The sequence below is a fragment of the Myotis daubentonii genome, chromosome 7, assembly GCF_963259705.1.
Source record: "Myotis daubentonii chromosome 7, mMyoDau2.1, whole genome shotgun sequence".
Classification (NCBI taxonomy): domain Eukaryota; kingdom Metazoa; phylum Chordata; class Mammalia; order Chiroptera; family Vespertilionidae; genus Myotis; species Myotis daubentonii.
In genome coordinates, this window is record NC_081846.1 from 21997210 (window position 1) to 22022279 (window position 25070).

A 25070-nucleotide genomic window follows, 5' to 3' on the forward strand; every position below is an offset into this window, starting at 1 on the left:
CATGGGGCCAAGACATTTCCTGCTTGAAGTTGATTCAACCAGGAAAGCAGCTGTTAAGAGTCAGAGTCCTGAATTGAGATGTAAATTACTACTGTCCGTGCACACCCTTGGGCTGAGGGATTTGCATCCCTCTCTCAACCCTCACAGCCACAAACGGAAGAGGCACTATCAGTTTGACCTTAGAGATGAGGAATGGGTTCTGGGAAGTTTAGAAACCCTGCCTGAGTTTACACAGTTCCCAAGTTCTGTTTTTTCCATTACACCAAGGCTGACGCTGCTGGTGGCTGCAGCTTTATTTAAGGTGCTTATCTCGTGTTAATAGCTACAGATCAACACTACCACAAAACGTCTTCACGGGCTGCTGACCCTTTTCCTTTTGAATGCATGAGGGTTGACTTGACAAAACACATCTAGGGATGAATACAGCTAGACAGCCAAGACAACCTGAGCAATTCCTGCTTCCAACCCTCTCACTAAGCACTTTTCCTGACATTATTATCCCCTGTGGCCAGTCCAGCTCCTTTAGAGAGCAAGGCTTGGGAAGGAAGGGCCTGGGCTGGACTTACTGGAAGCTCATATGCATTCTCAGCATAAGTGAAAGCAACCTGTTTACTACTAAACATAGTAAGCAAAGTTGCCACTTAGATTGTATGTTTCAGGCTAATCAAAATAGAAATGTTTCTTAAATTGCCTTCCCCCTCCACACACACACTGTATGTTTATTTGTATAGGTAGATATACCTTCACTAGGAGTTACTTTAGGGGACTGACAGGTGGACATCATGGTGAGCAAACCCCCAACCACTCTAACCTGTTACCAAACAAGGAACCTGCCCCTGAGCAGGTTTGCTAGGGCCAGCCAGTAGTGTGTGAATTGAGGTGACTATGAGGGTATGTTAATTAAAGCTGGGGACAGACCTAGCTGGTTTGGCTCAGTGGATAGAGCATGGGCCTGTGGACTGAAAGGTCCCAGGTTCGATTCCGGCCAAGGGCATATGCCTGGCTTGTGGGCTCGACCCCCAGTAGGGGGCGTGCAGGAGGCAGTCAATCAGTAGTTCTTTCTCATCATTGATGTTTCTATCTCTCTTTCCCTCTCCCTTCTTCTCTGAAATCAATAAAATATATTTAAAAAATATATAAAAAATAAAGCTGGGGACAGTAAAACAGGAAGGGCTTAGGTTAGGTTAGAAGAAGCAACAGGAGAGCCTAGGCTGGATTGCCTTAGCTCTCTGGGAGTCAGAGAAAAGAGGGCCTCGAAGACAGGTTCAGAGGATTAGCCTGGGATGAGCTGCCACTGCCATGCTCCCCTGGTTGCAAGGCTCTTGAGGTCCCTTAGAGTTTAGTAAATGGGTGCCTGTGGGGGAAGAAGAAGGGGAAGGTAATGACGTGCTCCCCAGAGCAAGAGGAGCTGGGTTCTTTATCTTGAGGCTTTTATCTCTCTTGCAGGTGGGAGTGTTAGGGGAGGCCTCGGGGGAGGGTTTCAGCAGAATATTCATCAGTTTTCCAGGTGTGTTCTTCCAGGGTCATGGTCTCTACTGATTGGTCAGTACCAGGGCAGGGTCGTTAGTCGCTGTTGCTGGTCCTGGCGTTGCCCACCTGGTTTTTCTGCTTTTCTGAGCCTGGAGCTGAAATACAACTAAGGCCTAGATGTTATGTATCTGGCTGTAAATTGCTCAGCCAATTTTTTCAGCTCTTTGTCTGTTTCCCCATCCCATTTGTCCTGGCTTACTAGTCTATCTCAGACTATTATCAGTGGAAGTGGAGTTCTTGGGGTGCCATGAGGAAAATAATTTCCTGAGGCCCCCCACAGGATGATGGGGTTTCATGGAAAGCTTTATTAATGATGTAAAATTAAGGAGGTTCCCCTCCAAACTCCCATCTCTGTCCATCTTGCCATGGAGGAAGTCCAATCTTGTCTTCAGCACGGCCAGAATTAAGGCCACTGCCCAGAATTTCTGTTCCATATTAAAGTCTAGTCCAGCATCTGACTAGCTTATATTTCCAGCTGCAGTCCATTGCGTGAGGGGTCCACATGGCCATGGACCATGCAGCTGCTTCAGGCCACATGGCTCTGGAGAGAGAACATTCAAATACATGGAGCAACAGAGAAAAGGGGAGGGAACTCTTTGGGGATTTTTAATTTTCCAAGATTTTGTGTATTTCTGATGGGGTTCACCCTTTAGCCAATCCACTGTTTCCCAGGCCAAACTGTCAGGCAAGCACCTCCCCTTTGTCACTGACTTCACTGTGCATGTGCCCATCTCCCCCTTTGTTTGGTCCCTTCCCCCAGTGATCTGCAGGGAATGGACCGGTGGTTCCCTGGGGAGCATGAAGCTGTAGCTTCCTGGGGAAGCTGCCAGATGACCATGCTTACAGTGTCTGATTCTCTCTTTGCTCTTTTCCTATTATTAATATCAATAACTAGCTAATTATTCTGATAACAAAACCCTTCGATCTAAGTTCAGTTCGTAGGGACAGAAGGCCTCATTTTAGGAAGTCTCCTTCCAAACCGTGAGATCACCAGCAAGAGTTCATGGAACAAGTATAGTTCTGCTCAATTTTATCCTCCCCCTCGATCACAGTGTGGAGCCCTAGGTGAACTGCAAGGCCTTGTAGAATCTGGCCAGACCTCTGATATCCCTGCATGCTCTCTTACACTTTGGCACCCTTTCCAGAAAGCACCCTCCACTTTCTAGAACTTCCAAAGTAGAGACATCTCCAAGGACATTGTTTTCCAGGCAGCAATCACATCTGCCCCGTGGGAAAGTGGAATGTGGGGACTCAAACAGAAAAACCACACAAGCCTTGCTGCAGGCTCTTTCTCCTGAACCCATTTTCTGATCATGGAGTCAAGATTATAATCCTAAAAGAGCATCTGAGGCACCAGGCCCAGAGTGAGGGTTTACAATAAGCATTCAATAAGTGATTTCCTTCTCCTGACCCCTTTTAACTCCTGTGTCAAGATAAGAAGCATCCAAACCTATAGAGAATTTTTGAGTTGATTTGAGACAAATTGACAATTGCTGGGAAGCAAAATCTCAAGGGATTGAGAAAATGCTCCAGAGAATGCAGTTTTGCAGCTTATTTTATACATTAGAATCAAAGGAGATGTAGAGAGGTTACATGAAATCTGTTGATGGTACATTAAGGGGGCAGGAGAAAGCAAAGTGGGGAAAACTCTGGGACTGGATAAAAAGTGAAACAGAGACACATACTTCTTTTACAGTAGTGGGTATAGGATAGTTAACAATGATCACCTACAGCACATAGAGATGGTATGCAGAGAACAAGATAACATGAGGGGCTCTGTGGTCTCATACTCTGCTGCGAGATTGTGCCCTGAGGGATCTGAAAAAGATTACTCTGACCATCCAAAGGTATGTTATCATAGATGCAGAAAGACAACAGTCAGCTGAGTTAAGGTAAAAACTGATCTTTGGTCAAAGAAACTAGAGACCCAGGACATGACAGCCCTCCATGACTCACGTTTTCTGCTGTTGTGCATCCATTTATTCAACTAAACATTTGTTTACTTATCTCAGACCAATGACTCAGATTCAGAAGTTTCCTCAGAGCAAGGGCAGTGAGAGATCAGATTTGGGGGCTAGAGATCCCTCCGTGATTCACTTTTATTTATTTATTTATTTTTAAAATATATTTTATTGATTTTTTACAGAGAGGAAGGAAGAGGGATAGAGAGTCAGAAACATTGATCAGCTGCCTCCTGCACACCCCCCACTGGGGATGTGCCCAACCAAGGTACATGCCCTTGACTGGAATTGAACCCGGGACCCCCCCGAGTCCGCAGGCCAACGCTCTATCCACTAAGCCAAACCAGCTAGGGTTCACTTTTATTTTTTAAAAATATTTTTTTTATTGATTTCAGAGAAGAAGGGAGAGAGAGAGATAGAAACGTCAATGATGAGAATCATTGATCAGCCGCCTCCTGTACACCCCCTACTCTAAATCTAGACCACAACCCAGGCATATGCCTTGACCTCATGGTGATGCTTAACCACTGAGCCATGCTGGCAGGCCCTCCATGACTCACTTCCATTAGGAACTATGGATGAAAGGGGCCACATGCTGACCTGACAAGCTCAAGGGAGGCCTGCATGGCGGTCTTGCAAACTCGGAGACCTAAAGTAACCACAAAGGATGGTCTGAAATTAAATTTTAACTAAAAGCAGTTATGGTGGGCAGTTATGTCCTAGGCCAGTATCTTCACTGACAAGATCAACCTTTACCTTAACTGAGCCTATCTGTCTTTTTGCATCTATGATAACATACCCTTGAAATGCCTGGGTAACTTGTGACTTCCTTTATCTGGAGCCCCTGGGCCACAACCAAATGTGCTGGGCGCCAGGACAGATACCACAAATTCCTTCATCATCATGTTAATTGTTCCTGCTCCCACCTAAGTATGTGTCCATCATTTTACTTTTTATCCAATCCCAGGGGTTTCCCTGCTTTGCTTAGCCCTCTTCTTAATCTATCACGAATGAATTTCATGTAACCCACCTATGTTCCTCCTTTGATTGCAATGTATAAATACGGACGTAACCCCGCCATTCTCTGGAGCATTATCTCAATCCGTTGAAGTTCTGCTTCCTGGCATATGTCGACAGTTTGGCTCAAATAAACTCACAAAAATTCTTTACAGGTTTCAATGTTTTTTTTACGTTAACAGAACTTTTATGTTCAAACCAACATCTGTGGTTACTTCCGGTCTCTTGAGTTTGTAGAGTCCTCCATGCCGGCGTCTTCTGAGTTTGTCAGGTTTAGTATGTGGCCCCTTTTTCATCCACAAGGGAACAGCACTTGAAGCGAAGGGCTTAGATCCCATTGTCCCAGCAATCTAAGACTGGGCAGGTGGAGTGGGGTGGGAATGGTGAGAAACAGAACTAGGCAAGAGGCAGGGAGCCAGGAATTGAGATTTTTACCCAGAGAGCAATGGGGAGCCATGAAACTGGCAATAGCTATTTGGAGGGAAGTTGGAAGGGTAGGAGTGGCGTGGTAGTGCCCCTGGGGCATAGTCACCAACTTCTGAGACTAAGGATGAGGACAGGCATGTCGATGTAAGAAACATCCAGCTCTATAGAGAATTTTCATAGGAGTTTATTTGAGCCAAACTGACTAACATGCCAGGAAACAAGGTCTCAGATGCTCCAGAGAGTAAGTTTGTAGCTTCTTTTATGCATTTGAGATTAAGGAAGGGAAGATTGGAGAAACCAAGGTAGTGACTGGGGATTGGATTGCAGGATTGTTAACACAATTATGTGTTCCCGTTAATATACCCTTTGAGGAGTCTTACTTCTGGTATTTCAAAGGTGTGTTAACCTTTGCACAAACCAATGGACAGGCTGGCTTAAAACTCTTCAAGAAGTTCTAGGTCTGTGTCATGACACCAACCATGACCTGCCCAGTTAGGAATTTAATTAGCTCACCCTGTGAGGTTACTTTCCATTTTCCTTTTTTTTTTAATCCACAACCAATTAAATTTGAACTCAAACAAATAATTTTTTGTATAAGTATGTTCCATTGTCCCATACAGCATTGGGGAAGTATCCATTGCTTATCTGAAGTTTAGATTTAACTGGATATCTTGTATTTTTCTGGCAACCCTGCCCTAGGAGGAAAGTCAAGTCAGTGGTAGCAGGAAAGGGGCTGGAGAAATAAAAGGGATCAAGCTGATGTTTATTTTAGGGAAGGAGTAGCCAAAGTTTAGTGATTGATGAGAGGAAGGGTGGGCCCCTGGAGTGGTTCCCAAGAGCCCGGGCGGAACTCCAGGGAGTGGGTGAGAAACCCTAACTGGATTGGTGGATCCAAAGAACTTTCTCGGCAGCCAGGTCCCCTGCAGCCCAGCCTCCAGGCTCCACTAATCGGCCTACACACTCCTCCTGCAGGTGCCTGATACAAGAGCTTACGGTTACTCCACCGAGAGGTGGAGTTGCTTAGACAAATGCCCTAACTTCCTCAAAGAAGTTGCCTTTTCCAGAGCACTTTGTATTTACTGAATGAGGCATTTAACCCAGCCCAGGGTAAACATGGCTCTTTCTCCCACTGGAGGGCAAAGACAAAGTCTCATTCATCTCTAAGCCTCAGCACAGCCCTGCCCCATCATCTGTTGAATTGAGGGAACTCAAATACTCTAAATTAGGGTCAGCACAAGGCTCTCAGACAGAATGACAGATATATTAGGGGAGGAGGGGGGGACAGTTAGAGCTTTTCCCCCTAAAAATTAGCCTTACTATATGTAAACATTAGTTAGCACTTTCATAAACAAACTAGAGGCCCAGTGCACGAAATTTGTGCACAGGTAGGGTCCTTAGGCCTGGCTGGTGATCAGGGCCTTCTGGCTGCCGCCAGCTGGGGCCACCCTTCGTTCCTCACTGCCCCCTGGTGGTCAGTGCATGTCATAGCGAGCGATTGAACTCCCGGTGGAACTCCCAAGAGAACACTTTGCATATTAGGCTTTTATATATATAGACTAGAGGCCCGGTGCACAAAAATTTGTGCACTCGGGGGGGGAGGGGGGTCCCTCAGCCTGGCCTGTGCCCTCTCGCAGTCTGGGACCCCTCGGGAGATAATGACCTGCTGGCTTAGGCCTGCACCCGGGTGGCAGAGGGCAGGCCCAATCCCTAGGTGCAGCCCCTGGTCGGGCTCAGAGCAGGGCCGATTGGGGAGTTGGGGCGCCGCCCCCTGTCATGCACAGAACAGGGCGGATTGGGAGGTTGCGATGCCACCCTCAGTCATGCACAGGGTAGGGCCTATTGGGGGGTTGGGGCACCGCCCCCTGTCACACTCAAGGCAGGGTCGATGGGAGGTTGCGACGCCACCCCCTGTCACGCACAGAGCAGGGCTCATCAGGGGGGTTGGGGCTCCATACCCTGTCACGCACAGAGCAGGGCCCATCAGGGGGTTGAGGAGCTCCCCCCTGTCACTCACAGAGTAGGGCCGATAGGGGAGTTGGGGCACCGCCCCCTGTCACACACAGAGCAGGGCGGATCAGGGGGTTGGGGCGCCGCCCTCTATCAACCACAGAGCAGGGCTGATCAGGGGGTTGGGGCGCCGCCACTGTCACACTCAGGGCAGGGCCAATGGGGAGGTTATGGCTCTACCCCATCACACACAGAGCAGGGCCCGGGGGGTGGGGGGTGGGGGGTGGGGGCGCCGCCCTCTATCACCCACAGAGCAGGGCCGATCGGGGTTGGGGCGCCGCACCCTGTCGCACACAGAGCCGCAGGGCGATCAGGGGATTGGGGAGCTCCCCTATCAGGCACAGAGCAGGGCTGCTCAGGGGGTTGGGGCCCCGCCCCCTGTCACACACAGAGCCGCAGGGCGATCAAGGGGTTTGGGCGCTGCCCCCTGTCACACTGATCCCGGTGCCGGGAGGCATATTACCCTTTTACTATATACGATAGAGGCCTGGTGCACGGGTGGGACCTGCTGGTTTGCCCTGAAGGGTGTCCTGGATCAGGGTGGGAGTCCCCACTGGGGTGCCTGGCCAGTCTGGGTGAGGGGCTGAGGGCTGTTTTCAGGCTGGCGGGTGACTGAAGCTCCCAACCACTCCTTTTTTTCTTTTTTTTTTTTATTCTGGGCCAGCTTTAGCTTTGAGGCTTGGCTCCAGCTCTTAGGCCTCCGCTGCTGAAAGCAGGTTTCTGGCCTTTGTTTACCTTCTGTATTTGAAACAATGTTGCGATCCTGCTGGCTGAAGCCCGGCGGACTAAAGCAGGTTTCTGGGGTTTTGTTTAGCTTCTATATTTGTAACATAGTTGCTTAGAGTTGCAGCTCAGAGGCCGGCAGGCAGCAGCAGGCGGGGAACGTTGGAGTCCTCCGTCACTGAAACAAGCAAACCTCATGTTCGCTTTAAGCTGCCTGGCTGCTGGCCGCCATCTTGGCTGGCAGTTAATTTGCATATTGCCCTGATTAGCCAATGGGAAGGGTAGCGGTCGTGTGCTAATTACCATGTTTCTCTTTTATTAGATAGGATAGATAGAGAGTGGAAAGAATGGTGGGTTTGGATGTCCCAGGCAGGAGGCTTTGTCACTGAATAACCATGAGGTCCATCTCTTTATCTATATAGTCAGTACTTCATAATGATGTTTTGGTCAAGGACAGACCATATATGCAGTGGTCCCATACGATTATAATGAGGCTGAAAATTTCTTATTGCCTAATGATAGTGTAGCTTTCTAACATTGCAGCGCAATGCATTACTCATGTGTTTGTGGTGGTGCTGGCATAAACAAATGTATTATGCTGCCTATTGTATAAACATGTAGCACATACACTTCTGTACAGTATCTAATACTTGATAATGATGATAAATGCTTATACTATACTTTTTATCATTATTTGAGAGTGTTCTGTAAAACAGTATGTGGTTGTACACTGGCAGCAGCTTCCTCCATTACCTGCTTACCAAGTATCTTGATTGCCTCATTTTCTCTTGTACTTGATTTAATCTCCTGTTGTTTTGTACAATAACGTGTCATACAGGTTTGTAGCCCAGGAGCAATGGACTATACCATATAGGCTAGGTGTGTAGCCGGCCATACCATCTCTACTTGTGTACATGCACTCTGTGACATTCTCACAATGACAAAATCACCCAACATTTCTCAAAGCGTATCCCTGGCATTAATCAGCAATTGACTATATATGAGTCTAAGCATACTGCTCTTTCCTACCTTCTACGACTTTTGAAACCTCAGATGAAATCATCTATATGAAAGCCTTGAAAAATGAAGGGATATTAGTGACTCTACCCAATAGACAGAACTACAAGTGGGTTGGGCAAGAGCTCCTCCTACCCGAGAGAGAAAGTGCTGCTGCCATTTGCGGAAAGCTGGGCCAGGAACCAGCCTGAGGGCCACAGAGCTGCAACTAGGACTCAGGGTGATGCTTTCCAATCTTCCCTGACCATCGGAACACCCAGAGGGCTTTTGAAAGTATTTGCTAAGTGATTCTTTTTTTAGATCTATGTATTGGAATCTTCCCGGAAGGCTGAAACAAATTCCCCCGAGTGAATCTGATTATCAGCCAATTTTGGTGCTCTAGAGACCTGGGCTCTGTTGAAATCGCTTTAGTGTCTGTGTGACATTTGGGATTATTACTACCTTCTCTGAGCCCTGGTAGCCTTATCTGCCAAAGGGAACAATATAGGGTGGTAAGGATTAAAAACAATAGTTTTCAAGAGCTTGGGACATAGCAAACACTGTTAATTATTATTATTGGTGGTGAGATAGAGGCCTAGTGATTCAGTGTTTAACACAACCTGAGTTTGGCCAGTGGTGTGATTGCCTTTGGAAGACTAAACAGGGCCTGGATGATGAATTTGCTATAGCTTAGGAGGCCCAGGTTCCAGCTGTGTGCCCTCACACCCTGCCTGCTGCACCATGGACCTTAGCCTCCTAGGTCATCCTGACCTGCTGGGGATTCCCAGCATTTGCAGCCCCCTCCTGGACAAGAAGCTCTTCATCATATTTCACTTGCATTTGTCTAAGCAACTCCACTCTCCAAAAAACCCAGCAGCTATTTTATTTCCTTTTATTTTATTCTCAGCCCAAGATAGTAGCTACCCTAGAACCTTTCCTTACCACCAACTGCACCCCCTCCATAATCTCAATTTCAAGCACCCTTCACTCTGACCACCATCTCCCTCTCCAGCGCTGACCCTGATTCCAACAACTCCACGTTGATCCACATCAAGATTGACAATCTAGCTTGGTCCACATGGCTCAGTGGTTGAGCATCAACTAATGAACCAGGAGGTCAAGGTCGATTCTCAGTCAGGGCACAAGCCGGGGTTTCAGGCTCGCTGTAGTACTTTCAACAATAAAGATCAATTAAAAAAAAAAAGATTGACAATCTATGCATCTTATCTGCTGTTCCTTGTCCCTTCCATCCTCACTTCCCTTCTTAACCAGCTTAGATCCATTATTACAATCACTCCTCACTCCTCTGCCTCTCTCTGCCTGTGGTACTCAGCAGGCAAAACCCCAGTTCTGCACCAACACATCTGAAAGGGAGGAGAAAAACATGCAGGTGCTGACTGATCTCACCTCCAGCTCATGAAGACTTAGGTTTTTCTGGTTCATTCACATTAACATTCCCATCCCTTTGTCCAATCTCTTCAAAACTCCAACACCTTCTTGGCAGTCTCACTCTCAACCTTGACCTTGCTTTCCTATGTCACTGAGCAAAGAAAAGCAATCAGAGAACTGCCACCTGTATCTCCATTTGGTTATCAAATAGGTGACTGTTTCTCAACCTGTAATGTGCAAACAAATCACATGGCGATCTTGTTAAAGGCAAATTCTGCTTTCATAGGGTTGGGTAGAGCTCAGAGTCTGCGTTGCTTAGGAGCTCCAGGTAATGCTGCTACTGCTGCTGTGTGGACCATACTCTGAGTGGTAAGGTCAAAGGCATCTCACCACTTCTAATCCACCTCACTATCCCCACCCTCCCAGCAGCTTCCTCCATCGCCCTCTGAGAGCCCTCCTGTGCAGGTTCAGAAGGATCTCCAGCCTGTGAGTGCTGTTGTTGAGACAGGCTAGAAAGCCAGGACAAGCAGGAATAGGGAAACTGAGACAGATAGTTAAACAGCCAAACAGTTTACAGCCATCTAATAAATTGCAAAATCCTCATCTTCTGTAATCAAGGATACATAAGAGTACATTTACACTTCTCCCCAACCAGAGCGTATATAGCTTAAGTCACCCTACTTAGGAAGACAGATAACAGAAATCCAATTAGTGCCCTTTGCCAACCATACCCAAGCACAGGTGAAGTAAGGGAATAGACCTCATGAATATTCTATTGATCCTCCCCTAAGGCCTCCCCTAAAACTCCCAGCCTTTAAAACTCCTCACACCCCACGCCCCACAAGGCCCCAGCATGTGTTCTTCCTACCGGGCGGGCGTGCTGGCGTCTTTCCCTCCCTCCTCTTCTTCCCCCACAGGCATGCATATTCTAAACTCAAAGGGAGCCCACAAGGCTTGCAACCAGGGAGCAGTGGGCAGCGGCAGTTCATCCTGGGCTAACCCCCTGACACTATCCCCAAAGCCCCCTTTTCTCTGACTTCTTAGCCAAAGCAGCCCAGCCTAGGCTCATTTCTCTACCCAGTCCCTCTCCTGTTGATTCTTCTATGCTAGGCTCTTCCTGTCCCTGCCCTCCATCCCCTGCCCATTTTTTTTTTTTTTTATAATTCTCCCCCGAGGATATTTTTTTCCATTGATTTTTAGAGAGAGTGGAAGGGAGAGACAGAGAAAGGGAGGGAGAGAGAGAAAGACATGGATGTGAGAGGCACAATTGGCTGCCTGCCTCGGACCTGAGCCGGGGATCAAACCTGCAAGTCAGGTAACTGCCCCTTGACTAGGAATTGAACCCTTGATCCTTCAGTGTGCAGGGCAACACTCTAACACTGAGAAACACTGGCCAGGGCTCACTGTCCCCTTTAATAAATGTCCTCCTGGATTCATGCTGTAAAATCTTTCCTGCACAAAGTCAAGAACCCACACAATACTGGCTGGCCCTAGGCAGGCCTGCTCAGGACCAGGTCTCCTTTCTGGTAACAATGTGACACATTTTCCACCCCCCTCTTTTTCTCTAATTAGAAATTCAAAAGAGGGGTGAGAGTGGAATGGAGGGGGTCAATGGGGGGAAAAGGAGACATATGTAATACTTTCAACAATAAAGAATTATAAAAAAAAAGAAAAATATTTTTAAAAATACAAGGAAGAAAACCCCCAAAAGATTCATCATACATGATAAAGTTGTCAAGAAATTCTGTTAGCCACATAATTTCAATTTTCCAGTAGCCACATTTAAAAAGTAAAAAAAAGCAGGTAAAAATAATTTTAATATATTTATTTAATCCAACAAGATATTATTTCAACATTTTAATCAGTATAAAATTATTACTGGGATTTTTTTTCATGCGAGGTCTTTATTTTATTTTTTATAATCTTTTTTAAAAATATATTTTTATTGATTTCAGAGAAGGGAGAGGAAGAGAGAGATAGAAACATCAATGATGAGAGAGAATCATGGATCGGCTACCTCCTGCATGCCCCACACAGGGGACCCAGCCCGCATCCTGGGCATATGCCCTTGACCAGAACTGAACCCAGGACCCATCAGTCTGCAGGCCGACACTCTATCCACTGAGCCAAACCAGCTAGGGCAGGAGGTCTTTATTTTATTTTTAATATTGTTTATTGATTTTGTGTGTGTGTGTGAGAGAGAGAGGTATTATTTGCTGCTCCACTTATTTATGCATTCACTGGTTGATTCTTGCATGTGCCCTGACTGGAGATGGAACCTGCAACTTTCAGGTATCAGGACAATACTCTGACCAAATGAGCTACTCCACCAAGGCCTCTTTAAATGTGGTATGTAGTTTACGTTTACAGCACATCTCGATTTGGATGTTGGGTCTTCATCAGAAATATTGAATGTTTATTTAGATATTATAAAATGCACAGTTGAAAAAGTAGGTTCACATACCCAGGTTCTTTATGTGAACTAAAAACATATTTGAGGTCGCGGCTGTGACGCGAGGGCTGGTCCTGGCCTGGCCCCGGGATGGTGATGTTCCGCAGCCTGGTGGCCTCAGCTCAGCAGCGACAGCCCCCGGGGGTGGGGGTGGGGGGTAGTCCGCACTTAAAAAACACACAAAAAAAACAAACATATTTGAGTGTTTTCCAGTAACTGAAACAATTTTCCATTTTTATATTTAAATATAAATGAATTAAAATTAAATGATTTAAAATTCAATTTCTCAGATGTACTGTACTAGCTATATTTCCAGCCATATGTGGCTATTGACTACCATATTGGACAGTACAGACCCATTGCAGTTATCATTCCGGGGAAGACTATAGCAGTGAGAGCTTATGTCATAATTTACCTCAGATCCACCCCCCAGATGCCTGCCCTGGGGCCTGCACTCAGTACTTTTTACTGAAATGAATTTATTTTCAAGTTAAAAATTGTTTCTATGAAGACCATCAGTTCCCAAACATGACCACTAGGGAGCAGGATCTGGCTAGCTAGCATCACTTGACAAGAAAAAGGGGAACCCTAACAGTTTTCTAGATAGCTGGAGGATCCTTCAGTGCCATGTTTTTTATACTGCTGGTCATGACCCATTCCTAAAATCAACTAAGTGGTTTGTAAGAACAGTTACAAAAATAGACTAGAAAAATGCAAGCACTTACAGTCAACCCCAGCCCCCACCCCATCCTCAGTTTCTGCATCTCTAATTCAACCAACTGCTGATCAAAAATATTCAGGGGGGAAAAATGTGAATGTTGTTGCTGATGTGTACTGTCATTATTCTCTAAACGATACAGTATAATAGCTATTTACATAGCATTTATATTGTATTAGGTTTCAAGTAAACTAGAGGTGATTAAAGTATATGGGAGGATTGTGTAAGTTATATGCAAACACCATGCCATTTTATTTATTTATTTATTTATTTGTTTGTTTGTTTGTTTGTTTGTTTGTTTATTTGTGTGTGTGTGTGTGTGGTGTGTGTGTGTGGGTGTGCATGTGTGTACACGGTGGGTAAAAGTTCGTTTTAGTTGTCTATATGGAAAATGATACAATAATAAATAATAATAATACAAGAATAAACTCTGCATTCCATGTATGCAACAACTGTAAGCCCACCCTGTGTATGGTGTGTGTGTGTGTCTCTGTGTGCGTAGTGGCAGGCATGCTGTGACTATTTCCCGGAAGGTGAAAGAGCTTGGGGTGTTCTGGAAACTTCCAGTGTGGCTGGAAACTGGTGAGCACTGGGGTGTGGCCTAAGAGGAGACTGGGGAGGTGGGTGGAGGCCAGATCTGTAGGACTTTAGGGATCATAAGGATTTTGGATTTTATCCTATAGGGAATTCATTGAATGGGCTTGAGCAGGGGAAGGACATGAGTTGGGTCATGTTTTAAGAAAATCCCCCAGATCTGGCTGGCGGATGGGTTGGGGAGTAGAGCATGAGAGCAGGGAGGTCATCTCAGAGCTGCCCCAGTTATCAGGTGAAAGGTGATGGCCGAAGAGTCAGTCCACCCCTGCCCACTGCCATCCCAAACCCACACGTCGTCTTTGGCCTCGCCTGGCGGGCTCTCTTCCATTTGGCCCCCATGTCCATCTCCACCCTTCACTGTGCGTGGAGCTGGCCAGTGCGGACACATCAATGGGCTGGCTCTTCGTCGGTGGAGAGCCTCACAGAAGAAGGAAGGAGGCAAGGCGTCCCTGAGGTCAGGTTTTTGGTCTTCTTCTCTGAAAGGTCACCAAGGCCTGGCTCATCCCTCAACCAAAGGGGACAGCTCTAGTCAGATGGCCCTGCCCATACAGCTCTGTCCCTCAGGTTCCATAGCTGCTCCTCCCTTCACCTGTCACGCCTGGAGGTGGAGACAGAGCCCCGCTGTCAGCCCTGGGAACTGCACTGCCATAGCCTTAGGGAGTAGTCCTTTCATAAAGCTGTCTTCCAGTTACCAGTTTGAGGGTGTTATCTGTTTCCTGGCAGGCTCGCTACCCTGGTTGGCAACGCAGTATCAGCAGAAAGAGCCTGTGGGGTCAGATAAGACCAGGACTGAATTCTGGCTCTGTCCCTCAGTAGCCCTGTGATGAGGCATGTCATTCAGCCTCCTTGAGCCCCAGTTGTTCATCTCTAACATGAGGACACTATTACCTTCCTTATAGGGTCGTTAGGATGATGAAATACTACTTGTAAGGGCTTGGTGCAGGCTCAGGGCACAGTAAACCTTCATACGTGTTTGTTCCGTTCTTCCTTCCCTGCAACCGGGCGGGCAAACACTTATTACCCTGCATGGCTCAAGCAGAGTGCTAGGCACTGGGGCAGGGAGACCCAGAAGTACAGGGCACTGTTTCTGCCTACAGGAAAGACACAGTCCTGCAAAGGAGATACAACCCCCCACCCCCACCTCTAGGATTCCCCCATCATTCAAAGTGGAAAGGAGTGAGGGCTACTTTTCAAGCCACTTATTTCTTTTTGACTACTATCTGGTAGGCATTTTTCCAGGGTCTGGAGATGGAGTAATGACCAGAATTGCAGAGAGTTGTGGTAATCAGAAAGGGGTTGAGCCCTGGCCAGGTAGCTCAGTGGTTTAGAGTGTAGTCCCAATATGCCAAGGTTGGGGGTTTGATTCCTGGTCAGGGCACATACAATAATCAACCAATGACGGCATAAATAAGTGGAACAACAGATCAATGTTCCTCTCTCTCTCTCTCCCTTCCTCATTCTCTAAAAACAATAAAGTTTTTTAAACTTAAAAAAAGGAAAAGGGTTGTTAAGGAGCTGTACCAAAGGTCGGGCATATCAGTCTTCCTGGGGACTGAACTCCCTGCCCTTTCCTCCCCTGGAAGAGCCTGCAGAACTCCCCAGACTGAGAGTCTTAATGAGTTAGTTACTCCTGGGAGTGATTTAGAGCGCCTCAGGTGTGCTGGGGCCGAAGGTACCTTGAGAAGTGTGCCTTAAGGACTCCCCCAGGCGTGGTGGGGCAGGTGTAGGGGGGGCAAAAACCCCAGGCCTCTGACCAGTGCAGGTTGACTGAAGGGGGTGGGGCACGTGATGGCAGTGGGAGCATAAAACACTAGAAAACTGGGCTGAGATCCTATTAAAGGTCAAGCAATGTGGATTTAATTGTGTAGACACTGGCTTTGAGCAAGGGGAAGACTTGATTCAATCCTGGGCTTCCAGAGGCTTTGACAATTATGTAATAAGGTGGATGGGAGCTGGAGGTGCCTGCAATGAACCAATTAGGGTGATGGCACTAGGAGGGGAAGGATCACACCCTTGGCGTGCACTCATAATATATCTACCAGAGTACCCACAAGGCCAGACGAATGATACAAAATGCAATAGCATCAGTGAACATTTAATAAGTAACTGTGATGATTTGGGCACAGCGTCCTTTACCTGAGTAACCGTAGTTAATCATCAAAATAGCTTCCTGCAGATTACCAGTCCCTTTACAGAGAGACCGAGGCTCTCCTACCTGCCCACCACGGAGACAACCAGGAAGAGGATGGGCATTTAGATTTGGAACTCAAGAGGGAAGTTAGGCCCAGCCAGTGTGGCTCAGTGATCGAGCTTTGACCCATGAACCAGGAGTTGATGGTTCGATTCCTGGTTTTGGGCTCGATCCCCAGTAGGGAGCATAAAGGAGGCAGCCTATCTAAATTTTATGATTCTCTCTCATCACTGATGTTTCTATCTCTCTCTCGTCCTCTTTCTAAAAAATCAATAAAAACATATTTTTGAAAAAAGGGAAGTTGGGATGGACATTTCTCCCTGGGAGTAATGAGTTGTATTTCAAGTGATAGCTGAAGTCAGGAGAAGCAGTGAATGAAACTGAGAAGAAGAAGAGGCCAAGTACTGACCTCTGGGAAACCAGACACATGAGTGACAGCATCAGCCGGGGGAAGCTTGTAAGGGACGTGAGAGGAGAAGCAGAAGAGACTGTGACAGGGAAGGTGAAGAAAGAAGGCTCTGCCCAAAGGTTAAGTGACAGAAACTGAACAGTGACAAACAGGTTTGAAGTTCAAGGGGTCAGAGCCAAATTAGGATGGAATGGTGGGGCAGAAGCTCAGTTGAGTGGCCTGAGCTAGATGGGAAGTTTTGTTGTTTTAATAAAATGATAGTTTTTATTAATATAGTAATATACCTTTATTATCAAAGGTCAGAAAATATTTTTAAAGGGTAAAAAAAAGAAAACAAATGCCCTAGCTGGTTTGGCTTCGTGGATAGAGCGTCAGCTCACAGAATGAATGGTCCCAGGTTTGATTCTAGCCAAGGGCACGTACATTGGTTGCAGGATCAATCCTCAGCCCTGGTCCGGGTGTGTGCGGGAGGCAACCCATGGATGTGTCTCTCTCACATCGATGTTTTTCTCTCTCTCTGTCTCTCCCCCTCTCTTCTACTCTCTAACAATCAATGGAAAAATATCCTCAGGAGAGGATTAACAAAAAAAGAAAAAAAAAAAAGTGCCCTAGCTGGTTTGGCTCAGTGGATAGAGAGCATCAGCCTTTGGACTGAAGGGTCCCAGGTTCAATTCAGGTCAAGAGCACATGCCTGGGTTGCTGGCTTGATCCCCAGTAGGCGGCATGCAGGAGGCAGTTCATCAATGATTCTCTCTCATCATTGATGTTTCTATCTCTCTCTCCTCCCTTTCTCTCTGAAATTAATAAAAATATATTAAAAAGAAAAGAAGGAAGGAAGGAAGGAAGGAAGGAAGGAAGGAAGGAAGGAAGGAAGAAAGAAAGAAAGAAAGAAAGAAAGAAAGAAAGAAAGAAAGAAAGAAAGAAAGAAAGAAAGAAAGAAAGAAAGAAAGAAAGAAGTGATACTGAATGAGACCTTCAATAAAACATTGTCACTGGTAGCATTTTATTATTATTTTTTTTATTTTTTTTATTGATTTTTTACAGAGAGGAAGGGAGAGAGAGATAGAGAGTTAGAAACATCGATGGGAGAGAAACATCGATCAGCCGCCTCCTGCACACCCCCCACTGGGGATGTGACCGCAACCCAGGCACATGCCCTCGACCGGAACCGAACCCGGGACCCCTCAGTCCGCAGGCCGACGCTCCATCCACTGAGCCAAACCTGTTTCGGCTGGTAGCATTTTAGATTTTTTTTATGCATCCTTATTTTTAGCAATATTATCAATTATACAAAATTTATAGTTTTGAATCCCCCCCCCCTTCCTTTATGGTGAAATTTTACCCACAGTACTAGTTTGAGTATTTAGGCTGCAAGTATCAAAAAACACACAACTAAAAGTGGCCTAAACAATAAGTACAATTTTTATCTCACAGAATGAGAGGCCCAGGGACAGGGTAATCCAGCCTGGTTGTTTCAGGGGCTTGGTGATGTCTTCAAGGACATTGGTTCCATCTCATGTTTGCTCTGTCTTGTTCGGTGTGTTCGAATATCCTCTTCAACTGCTCCCTCATAGTCCTAAAATGGCATCATGGGCAGAAGACGGCTCCCTGGAGCAAGAAAAGAGCACATATCCCCTTTCAACAACCATGGAAACCTTCCTAGAAGGCTTCCAGCCTATTTTCCTCTCCATCTCATAGCTGTGCAACCTGAACGAATTGGCTTGATCTCTCGGCCTTAATATTCTTATCTGTGCAATGGGAATTATAATCGTATTTGATTCATAGGTTCTTATGAGAGATGAGACTTAATCTGTGTAAGTGCCTGACTCATGATTTATGCTATATAAATATTTGCTATTATTATCAAATGGCAAGAATTGTGTCACATTCCTTGGTCTAACCAATCACTTGGCCAGGCAATGAGTATACCAGTTGGCTTGGAACAATCAGGACCACCTACCAGAGCTGGGGGAGGCTCTCTTGGAAGCTATTGTGGTTCATAGGAGAGCTGGCAAAATAAAGGTTAACAAGAGAAAAGGGGGAGTGTAGAATGGGGTTAATAAACCAACAGGATCTGTCACATCCTATTGCGTTTTTTTGTTTTTATTTTTGTTAATCCTCCCCAGGATATTTTTTTTCCATTGTTTTTTTAGAGAGAGTAGAAGGGAGGGAGGGAGAGGGAGAAAGGGAAAGAGTGGAGAATGATAAACATCCATGTGAGAGAGACACATCGATGTGACGGAGAGGCATCAATTGGTTGCCTTCCCAATGAGAAACCCTCGTACATGCCTTTGACTTGGAATCGAACCCACTGACCTTCACTTTGCAGGCCAACACTCTAACCACTGACCACACCGCCCAGGGCCATAATGTGTGGGGTTTTTAAAATAAACAACTTTATGAACATATGAACACAATTCTATTTGTGTGTATTTTAGTGTGTGTGTTTTTAAATAGGAGATATTCTTTTGAAAAAAAATTTTTTTTATTGATTTCAGGGAAGAAGGGGGGAGAGAGAGATTGAAACATCAATGATGAGAGAGAATCATTGATTGGCTGCCTCCTGCACACCCCACACTGGGGATCGAGCCCAAAACCCGGGCATGTGCCCTGACTTAGAATCAAACTGGTGACTTCTTGGTTCCAAGGTTGACCCTCAACCACTGACCCACATTGGCCAAGCTGTGCGTATTTTAGCTTTTTAAAAACTTTTTATGTTAAAGTTATTTCAGAATTACAAAATATTTGCTTCTAGTAAAAGTACAAGGAGGTTCCATACACCTGTCACTTAGCTTCCCCAAGTTCACATTTTGCTTATCGGTAGTATCAGCATCAAAACCAGGAAGTTAACATGCATTCAATTTTTAGACCCTACCCCAGCCGTGGGCAAACTACTGCCCGTGGGCCGGATCTGGCCAGTTTGAAATGAATAAAACTATTGAAAAAAAAGACTGTACCCTTTTATGTAATGATGTTTACTTTGAATTTATATTAGTTCACACAAACACTCCATCCATGCTTTTGTTCCGGCCCTCCGGTCCAGTTTAAGAACCAATTGTGGTCGAAACCGGTTTGGCTCAGTGGATAGAGCGTCGGCCTGTGGACTGAAAGGTCCCAGGTTCGATTCCGGTCAAGGACATGTGCCTGGGTTGCGGGCACATCCCCAGTGGGGGATGTGCAGGAGGCAGCTGATCGATGTTTCTCTCTCATCGATGTTTCTGACTCTCTGTCTCTCTCCCTTCCTCTCTGTAAAAAATCAATAAAATATATTAAAAAAAAAAAAAAAAAGAACCAATTGTGGCCCTCGAGTCAAAAAGTTTGCCCACCCCTGCTACCCTCTCTACAGTCTTTATTCAGTTCTTGGCAGTTGTCCCCCTAGTGTCCATTTTCTGTTCCCAGATCACACATGTCATTGGGTTCTAATTATAAATACTATGTAAAAGCTGCACAGAGGTTCATGGTACCTAACTCTTCCCTTCTGGACCTAAGGGCTGTTTACAGTCTCACTATTGTGTACATTTCAAATGGTATATTTTAGGACAGGTCCTTTGGGGAAACCTCTAAAACAGAATTACTGAGTCAAAGGATAGGAACATTTTTAAAGCCTTGATACATATTGAGAATTGCATCAAGAAAATTGTACCAATGACACCACCACAAAGTATAAACACCCATCTTTCCATATACTTAAAAATTTTCAGGATTTTATTAGGTTTTTTTTAATTGATTTTTAGATTGCACGCATGAGAGAGAGAGAAACATTGATTTGTTATTTCACTTAATTATGCTTTTACTAGGGGCACGGTGCACGAAATTCGTGCACTGGGTGTGTGTGTGGGGGGGGAGTGTCCCTCAGCCCAGCCTGCCCCCTCTCACATACTGGGAGCCCTCAGGCGTTGACCCCCATCACCCTCCAATCGCAGGATCGGCCCCTTGCCCAGGCCTGACGCTGCAGCAGACCCACAGCTGCAGCAGCCCCGCGATCGTGGGCTTCGCTTTAGGCCCAGGCAAGGGACCCCTAGCTCCTGGGACTGCCAGCTTCGACCGTGCCCAGCTCCCATCGCTGGCTCCACCCCTACTTCCTGCTATCACTGGCCAGGGCGGAAAAGGCACCTGATTCTCTGATCATGGCTGGGGGGCAGGGCAAAGGCGGCCCCAGGGCCACCTTTGCCCTGCCCCCCAGCTCTTAGCTCCCCGCTGAGTTTCCGATCACTGTCAGTGGCAGGGGGCTTCTTCCTGCTTTCCCTTTCGCCTCCCTGCATTGTGCCTACATATGCAAATTAACCACCATCTTGTTGGCAGTTAATTTGCATATAGCCCTGATTAGCCAATGAAAAGGGTATCGTCGTACGCCAATTACCATTTTTCTCTTTTATTAGTGTTGATTGGTTGATTCTTGTATGTACCCTGACCTAGGATGGAACCCAAAATCTTGGCATATTGGGATGATGCTCTAACCAACTGAGCTACCCAGCCAGGACAGGTTTGTGTTTTTTTTTTTAAATATATTTTATTGATTTTTTACAGAGAGGAAGGGAGAGAGACAGAGAGCCAGAAACATCGATGAGAGAGAAACATTGATCAGCTGCCTCCTGCACATCCCCCACTGGGGATGTGCCCGCAACCAAGGTACATGCCCTTGACCGGAATCGAACCTAGGACCCCTGAGTCCGCAGGCCGACGCTCCATCCACTGAGCCAAACCGGTCTCGGCTAGGACAGTTTTTATTAGTTTTTAATCTTTGCCGGGAGCCGGTCCATCCTTGCTGTTTCAAGGGACCTGGCATATATGGCATACGGTTCTTAATATGTTTGCTCACCTTCTTGGCGCTGTGTTTTAACCAAAGTCACCTCTCCGAGAAAGGTTGAATCCCCAGGTAGGGATTTTCCCCTGAAGTTAGGGAGGGAATAAAACCCCTCAACTAAGTGCCAGGCGGGTAATTAATCCCTTTAACTACGAACAATCATGCTTAAACTACATAATCTTTTCTCCCTGGAATGGAGATAAGAAACGCCCTAACCTTTGTAATAGAGATTGATAGGATTGAATCAACTGGTATAAATACAGTTGTAACAAGACAGAAACACTCAGAACTCAGGAGACAGAATTCAGAAGACAGAACCTACACGGAGCCTAGAGACAGAAGAACTTCGCTGGCGAGAGCATGCCAGAGGATCCTGGACCGGGACTGGCCTCGGAGCCTAGAGACAGAGCCTAGCGGGAGAACATGGCAAGGGATCCTGGACTGAACCTGACTACAGAGATTGGCAGGAGAACCTGACTGGAACCTGGACACTGAACCTGACTGGAGAGCCTGGACAGAACCTGGCTGGAGAACCTAGCGAGGGAACATGGCTACAGAACCTCGCTGGAGATCCGAAGCAGAACCTCTCTGGAGATCCGGGCTAGAGATCCTGGCTAGGTTGCTGATCAACTGAACGCTGTCTCCGTGTCCTTCCTTCTTCGCCGACTCCGTCTACGCCTTTGGGAACCCCTGGACCCGCTGGGGTTGGACCCCGGCATATGGCGCCCGAACAGGGACCCCTAGGTAAGCCCTATTCTCGGGATGGATAGGACTCCACCGTAGGAAGAAGGTGGATAGTCTTCGCTGACTCCGTCCACACCTTTGGAAACCCCTGGAACAGGATTCCCCTAGGTAAGCCCCCCTCCCCCATTGAGAACCCCCACACTCGGGACGGATCAGACTCCACCGTAGGAAGAGGGTGGATAGTCTTCGCCGACTCCGTCCACACCTTTGGGAACCCCTGGAACAGGATTCCCTTAGGTAAGCCCCCCCCCCATTGAGAACCCCACACTCGGGACGGATAGGACTCCACCAGGGTGCTACAGACCCCCCTATAGAGGATAAGTAGGGTAAGAAGGTGGATAGTACAGAACTTAGATTGAGAAGATGTGCCATACTGAGTCCAAAGAAAGAAGACTCTGTATTGATTCTTAGATTGAGAAGATGTGCCATACTGAGTCCAAAGAAAGAAGACTCTGTATTAATCTTTAGATTAAGAAGATGTGCCATACTGAGTCTAAAGAAAAAAGACTCCGTATTGATCTTTTAACATATATGCTTGTTAGCAGAGGAATTAAGGTTACTCCCAGTCAGACAGAACATTTTATACAAGAAATATGTCCATGCTTTTCTGAGGAAGGAAAGGTGCCGGAAAGGTAAATGTAGAGGCATGGGAGAAGGTAGGCCCAAGGAGCCTTATCCTTAACCCCACTGCAGCCTTTCCACCCCGGGAAAGTGCAGGATTGGCAAGCTCTCCCTGGGGTGATAGATCAGGACTCAGGTAATAGCGGAAAGCGCCAATCCTACTCTTAAAATGGATACAAGAGAGCATTTCAGGTTTTTCTTTTTAATGCCTGCTTTTAAAAAATAAAAAAGGGGGAATTTGCCGGGAGCCGGTCCATCCTTGCTGTTTCAAGGGACCTGGCATATATGGCATACGGTTCTTAATATGTTTGCTCACCTTCTTGGCGCTGTGTTTTAACCAAAGTCACCTCTCCGAGAAAGGTTGAATCCCCAGGTAGGGATTTTCCCCTGAAGTTAGGGAGGGAATAAAACCCCTCAACTAAGTGCCAGGCGGGTAATTAATCCCTTTAACTACGAACAATCATGCTTAAACTACATAATCTTTTCTCCCTGGAATGGAGATAAGAAACGCCCTAACCTTTGTAATAGAGATTGATAGGATTGAATCAACTGGTATAAATACAGTTGTAACAAGACAGAAACACTCAGAACTTAGAACAGAATCAAGAAGACAGAGCCTACACGGAGCCTAGAGACAGAAGAACTTCGCTGGAGAGAGCATGCCGGAGGATCCTGGACCGGGACTGGCCTCGGAGCCTAGAGACAGAGCCTAGCGGGAGAACATGGCAAGGGATCCTGGACTGAACCTGACTGCAGAGGTTGGCAAGAGAGCCTGACTAGAACCTGGCTACTGAACCTGGCTAGAGGAACCTGGCTATGATGATCACCCGAAGGCTGCCTCCGTGTCATTCCTTCTTCGCCGACTCTGTCCACACCTTTGGGGACCCCTGGACCTGCTGGGGTTGGACCCCGGCAAATCTTTGCTATTTTGATAGATAGAAATCATATCCCATTCTTTATCTTGCATTATCTTGATTATAAGTTATAACATTTTTTCATATATATGCCATTTATTTATCCCTTTATTAATTGGGGTCTTTGTGTTTTCTCATTTATTTAAGGTCTTTATATATTAAGTAGAATAACTCTTTTGCAAATTTGAGGCAAATATTTTCCTTCTTTTTTTTTTTTGGCTTCCTCTTTTGCAAATTTGAGGCAAATATTTTCCACTTTTTTTTTTTTGCTTTTTCTTTTGTTTGTGTTATTTTAAAAAAACCTATAGAAGGTTTAATTTTTTTAAGTAGCCAAGAGAGCAATTCTTTCCCTTGTTAGGTCTGTTTCCTTTTGTCTGAGTTTAAAAGTAATATATGCCTATTAAAGAAAATTAGAAAAACTCTTTTATTGCTTTTAGCCTGAGAAAGTTTTCCACTATTAGAGATCAGAAATATATTTAATTTCCTTCTAACAATATAAGGTTTACTTTTATCTTCTTAAACTTTAATTCACCTGGAATTTATTTTGATGTACTCTGGGAGGCACTGGTCTAGATTGATCTTTTCCAAATAGCTAGTCAGTTATCCAAGCACCATGCCTTTCCAACACCATTAATAACTAACCTCTTTGTTCCCACTGTCTTCGTTAGCTACGGTTGCAATAATGCTGTGTAACAAGCAAATCCAGAACTGAGATGCATACAGCAATAGCATGTATTTTTTCTCTCGTGCATCTGTGGGCAGGCTGAGTTTCAGCTGATCTAGGCTGGGCTCTGTTGGGTTGCACTGGCTTCCAAGCCATGAGTGGGGCCAAGTCAACTCCATGTACCTTACATCCTCCTTAGGCCAGCAACTACCTGAGGGATGTTCTCAAAGTGAAAGGAAAGGCACAGGAACAGAGGCCAAGTTAACCACAATAGTACATTTAAGACTTCTCTATGTATCATGTCTGTTAAGATTCCATTGGCCAAAGCAAGTTACAAAACCAAGCCAAACCTCAGTGGTGTGGGGAAATATATTTCACCTCCATGGAAATGAGGCATGGACACATGGTAATGGGTGTATTTACAGGGAGAGACTAAGAATTGAGAACTGAAATGTAATCTACCACACCTAGGGAGGCAGACTTTCAGGAACCTAGGTTATCTAGCTATATATATAAAAGCCTAAGCAACCGTTATGACCAGTCGACCAAATGACCAGTTGACCGGTCGCTATGACACACACTGACCACCAGAGGGCAGATGCTCAATGCAAGAGCTGCCCCCTGGTGGTCAGTGTGCTCCCACAGCCAACCTCCCATGACCAACCAACCTCCCACAGTCCCTCCCCCCGGTCGGCCGGCCTCAATCAGCCCCAATCGCTGGCCAGGCCTAGGGACCCCACCCGTGCATGAATTTGTGCACCAGGCCTCTAGTGTATATATATATATATATATATATGGGCCTAAGTGACCGGTTGACCAGTTGACTAGTCGCTATGATGTGCACTGACCATCAGGGGGCAGACACTCAATGCAGGTGCTGCCCCTGGTGGTCAGTGCACTCCCACAGCGG

At 46.2% G+C, this 25070-nt stretch overlaps 1 protein-coding gene across 1 annotated transcript in view; it reads left to right on the forward strand.

The window, feature by feature from the left end:
* PNKD (PNKD metallo-beta-lactamase domain containing) overlaps nucleotides 1–25070 on the forward strand; it is a 73068-nt gene that overhangs the window by 22808 nt on the left and 25190 nt on the right. The gene's annotated exons all lie outside the window — the stretch shown is intronic.